Below are 5,842 nucleotides of genomic sequence, written 5' to 3'. Positions count from 1 at the left end.
AGTGCATTTGTCAATCCGAATAACATGACCATAAACTTGTATTGGCCATATCAGGTGATAAAGGTTGTTTTAGGTATACCCGGTACTCGAATATTCAACTAGTGATATCCTAATCTTAAATATATCTTTGAGAAAACACAAGCTCCTCTGAGTTGACCAAATAGATTCACAATTCTTGGTAGAGGATACTTGTTCTTGATTGTAACATCATTGAGAATTCTATAATCTATGCATATCCTTTGGCTTCCATCTTTTTTCTACACGAAAAGTTTGGGTCCTCCCTAAGGTGAGGTACTAGGTCTAACATAACCTTACTGTTGTAGCTCTTAAATTTGTTTCTTTAGTTTAAATAAGTCACTAGCAAGCATCCTATATGGACTTTCAGTTATAGGTTCAGTTCCAGGTACAAGGTCAACGACAAACTCTATATCTTGATCCTGTGGCATACCTGGCAACTCATCCAGGAATACATTCGAAAACTCACATACTATTTGAATCTACTACATTGTTGATCCTTCCAAGTGATTCAGCTTGCACTCTTCTATTGTTGGTGTATCTGCTACAAAATCCACTTTAATTCTTTCTCCATTGATCAAAGTGACTACTCTCCTAGCATACTCCATCACTCCTTTGAATTTTGCCGACCAATCCATTCCAATGATATCATTTAATCTATCTGATTCTAGGATGATCATATTAGCTGGAAAGTCTACCCCCTTAATTTAAGGTTTACCTTGGGGCATATGAGACTAGCCCTCATTTCTCTACTAGGTGAACTAATTACCATTTTTTGCTTCAAATTTGTTATTGGAATACTATACTTGGCAACATACATGGAAGTAATAAACAAATGCAAAGCTCCAGAATCAAAAATGACAGAAGCGGGGGTTGAGTTGATGAAGAACATACCAACTACAACATCTGGCACATTCTAAGCTTCTTCTGCAATGACATGGTTCACATGTCGCTTTACATGGTTCTATTGAGCTCGGTTAGGTGAAGTAGGGGTCTGGTACTGATTGTGTTTTGGAGTAGGAGTAGGAGTCTTGACTAGCGAGTTCAAGTTGAATGGAACTGGTGTTTGGTTCTACCATCTTTTGGGACACTGATTGGCAAAGTGCCTAAAATCTCCTAACAATTGAAGCATAAATGACCCCAATGGCCTAAGGGTTGGGATTCTTAGCTGGAGCTGGAGTATTGTTGTTTGAGCAGGGTTGTTGATATGCTGGGTGGGGCATTGATGCTTGAGGCCAGATACTACTACCCTTGCTGTGGCATAGTGCATGCGTGAGAGTTACTTCCTTGATACTATCCTTGTGCAACTATCTTTCTCTTGCAGTCTTTCCCAAGCATACGACACTTATCCTCCAAAACCGATGTCTTATTCACAAGATGCTGGAAGTTTGGGTAATCATGGGTGCTTAGTTGAGCTTGCATCCCATAGACTTGTCCATTTCAATATGTATCCACGTCATCTGAGGCATACCTTGAAAGTTGTGTGAACTTGTTCACATACTCATTCATTGACATGTATCCTTGCTTCAGGTTGCGGAACACCTTCATCACAGTGATAGCTCCTGTAGGTACATGATGGTGATGGAAAGCTCCCTTGAATTCAATCAAGGTGATAGTCTCATGGTCCTCATGTGGATTGCAGAAAGCATCCCACTAGTCGGCAGCAGGACTGGTGAGTTGGTGAGTGGCGTACATAACCTTCATGATCATTACACTAAGTGATCAGCAACTTCATTTCTATGGTCTTCAACCAATCATCTGAATCGAGTGGTTCGGTAGTGTGGGAGAATGTGGGTGGTTTAGTCCTATTGAATTTTCCCAACTTGGACTGGTTTTAGTGTTGTGGCGGAGGCTGGAGTCGTGTCTGTGATGCTTGCTGCATATTAGTACTTGCCCATGCCATCCCATTAAGAATATAAGTTTGCATACCCATCAGTTGTTTCATGCTCATCAGGGGTAGGGGCGGATCTGGGGGTGTAGAGTGGTTGCCACTATTTCTAGAGTTGTTCCAAGTGTTCACCATCTGACGAGGGCAGGAGGTAGATGAGAGGAAATCATTAGATCCTAGGGAAGATCTATATTGATGGAGACTTCATTTACGTTTTAAAAAACTCTTCTTATTAATAATTAAATACATGCCATATTACTAAGATGCGGATGCAGACATGGTGCCTAAGGGTATTTCTACAACTCACATCTGACACTCACAAACAATGAGATCCATAAAAATCAAAAACTCCAAAACAACCTAAACAACACTACTGATCGATATTATCTAATGGGATTGCTAGTTCTCTATTTGGTACACATGTTGGGGTTACAAGTTCTCCTTCTAAGTCACTATTTTGGTAGTTGGATCCAGCATTTGAAGAGGCTCGTAGTGCGATCTCTTGCTTGGAGGTGAGGGTGGTGTAGGGGTAGCACTCTCACGCAAGTAGCGTCAAAGGAACATGTTCTCTCCTTCAGCATCTTCCAAGTGTTGACATGTCACTTTTATAGAGTTGGTCCAAGGGGATGGTGAGTTGAACTTGCAACTAGATTGTGTCACTTGCTTCATCATAGTAGCATCAAACTCCTGTCTTCAGGCTAGTGGTGCGATGAATGGGGATATAGCAGTATAGAGAGTCCTTGATGCTTGTTCCACAGTCCAGGCACACACGGTACAGAGCTTGGCGTGGAATGCCCTTTTTCAAAGCTAGCATTTCTTATCACGGTTAAATAGGTGCGAGCCACTTCGAATTCACCTTTGTGGGCATGGCTTCCATTGACAAACATAGAGACACTCCATTCCATTCTATTTGCCTATCTTGTTCCCTCATACAGTGGCTTATTTTGGTGTCACGTATCTAAGATTATAGATCAAAGCATCCTTGGAAGTATCCCACAGCGCAATCCGTTGGAGTCACGTACTTCATTGAGATATGAAGCCATCTATAGGTTTAAGCATAGGGAGGAATAAATAAACCACCAAAAGAAAAGAGGAAGATGAGAAGTCTTTGAGCGTATATTTTAGGATTTTAAGTTTTATCTTTAGGGGTTGTCCATTCTATCTATGGTTGTGCTCTAGGTCGATATGGCTCTGAACGACCTCTGTCGAGACGGATCCAAGAAAATAACCAACCTCATCTATGTGCTGAGCTCATGAATCAATCCCAACACATAATGATTTTATTGATGATAATCATTACAATATCTAACTTAATCATATTTAACCATCTTACAAAAGTGACCTTTGAGGGTCAAGATCCAACTAAAACTACAGCGGAACTAAGTAGACTTTATATGTCACGATGACTCCACAGGAAAACCAACATAGAAAACACCTTAGAACGATCCATCTTTCCTGAACTTTCTAACATCTTCCCCAACTGAGTTTGTTTGGTGATAGCAAGAGTAGGCACTTATCGTACTCAGCAAGTTACGAGGAAATAATATACATATGAAGGCTTGAACAATAATATGGCAATATCCCTCTTTTCATAAACATCATTTACTTTTAAAACAATTGAAAATTGAGTAAATAATTAAGAAAATAACAATAAATACATAATCACCTCAAGATTTCAAACATCTTAACTTAACCAACCTTGCAACAAATCTACGCAACCCTCCAACACCTCAAGATTCCAAGAAGGGTGAGGCAATGGATCATGCTGAGCAGTATATGGATATCTTTGGACGAGCTAAGGGTGAGGTACCCCTACGCTATCTACGTACCCCGATACACTATTGTAAGCTAAGAATAAAGATTGGAAATGAGTAGAAGAACATTTTGTAAAAAGATAAGTAGCTAGAAGGGTAAATACCTAACATCGGGGGGTAAACTCCTTCTTAACTCAGTTCTGAGCAGTCTCCTCACATACATGATATCCTTTTTCTTAATTCCAAGAGGGGATCTAAAAAGACTTGACTACTTTCGATTCAGGTTTTATTAGCAAAGTGATAGTCACAAAAGAAGTACCTCTTGGCTAAATGGAAAGTCCAAAACACTACTAGTCACACCCAGATTTTAAAATTTCACAAATTTCTAAAATTTTCCATGATTAGATTATAGATTAAATAATTACAATTGGAAAAATCCTTTTTTCTAAATTCAAATTTGAATTAGGATTAGGATTAGGATTATTAATTGTTTGATTTTCATTTCGTGCTGGAACAAGTCATTAGGGTTTTATTTTGCTTCATTTGGATTCATCTAAATTTTTATTGTATTTTATTTGAGCTCTTTTTGAATATACTTGAGTTTATTTGAGCTATATTTAATTTCCAAAGTATCAAGATGTTTTCATAAGTTCAAAATAGTTTTATTTGCTTTATATGTTTATGATGCTTGCTGGAATTTTCTTAGACTTTATAAGATTTATTTGCTATTTATTTGAATTTTATTGCTTTCTTTCATTTCTAGAAATTCCAAAACAAAAAATTAATCCTAAATCTTAGCCCAACCCATCCTTCTCTTTCTCTCTCTCTCTGACATCTGGCCCACTCCATACTTCCGTTCGGCCTCCTTCTCTCTTCTCCGTGTGGGCAAAGCTCGTGAGGGCCTCTATCCCCGTCTTCCTGCCTAGGCCATGCTCTGGCCCAGCTCACAACTGCCTGCCTTCCAGCTTGGGCCGCGCCTCAGCCCAGATGCTATGTCTGCCTACAGCCGAAGGTGCCCCAACCTCTTGTCACCTTCGCCATCTCGCTGCAGCAGGCCTGTGCCCTTTGTCATCCTCGACCGGGACTCCTCGAAGGAGTTTGAGCTGCAGACGACCACGCCGTCGCCCTCCCTTCTTGGCATTTGCGCCACGAAGACCTAGTGACTGCCACCTATAAAAAGAAGCCCTGGCCACATCGCACCGTTTTCCCTACAAGCCGCCACCTCCCGTGACCAATTTCGCTGAGACGCACACACCCTAGCCGCTGCCGTCGCCATTGCCGCACCTCGACCTAACTCATTGACTCACTGCTTCCATGCCCCATTGCCACTTCCTAGCCACCTAAAAGTAGTGTCACCTCCCGCTAAGCATTCCCCCGCCCTCACCTACGCTCCTCACCCGCTGGAACATCACCTCCACCAAACTCAAATGTCCAGGCCGCTCGAGCTCATCACCGGACCGCCTTGCCTTCTCTCTAAGCTACCTCTTGCCCTAGGTGAGATCCTTGCCCACCCCTCTAGTGTTCGCCATCATGACCCGTAACTGGAGACGTGATTTTTGTCGAATTCTAGTGAGACTTCGCCGCATCCTGAGCTTCCACCGCTGTGCCTACCGTTTCCTCCGACGCCAAATCTTCTCATACGTCCGATCCACAAGCCATGGCCCAGATTAAATATATAACATACCCTTTTAGCAACCAATCTAGATCTACCAGGTGTCCACCATAATACTAGTCATCATTGCTTGGCCACCTCAGCCGGACATGTTAGCAAATTTGCTCACTTGTTAGTCTAGTCAGCTAGCCACATAATCAATCCAGCCCAGTCAGCATTTCTTTTCTTTTTATTTTATTTCCTTTTCTAATGATGTCATAATACATCTGCTGACATCATAATTCAATCTTTTCTAGTACAAAAATAATTCCAAAAATTGCATCTTTTGCAGTTAGGTCCCTATCGGTGACATGGGAACTAGGGGTCCCTGAGTCCCAAGGCCAGGACAGTAGAGTGCCACATGGCGCCCTCCCTCGGGGATTATCTCCCCGAGGTCCGAGAAGACCAAGTTCCGGGAGAGGGTGCTTGGGGCCATGAACAGTGGTCCCCGAGTACCCGAGTTCCCCGATGACTCGAGAAGGCCAAGTTTCGGGAGAGGGTGCTCAGGGCCATGAACAGTGGACCCCGAGCACC

This window comes from Phragmites australis, chromosome 9 (assembly GCF_958298935.1).
Source record: "Phragmites australis chromosome 9, lpPhrAust1.1, whole genome shotgun sequence".
Lineage (NCBI taxonomy): Eukaryota > Viridiplantae > Streptophyta > Magnoliopsida > Poales > Poaceae > Phragmites > Phragmites australis.
The sequence above is the reverse complement of the archived record's forward strand: the minus strand, read 5'-3'. Positions refer to the sequence as shown.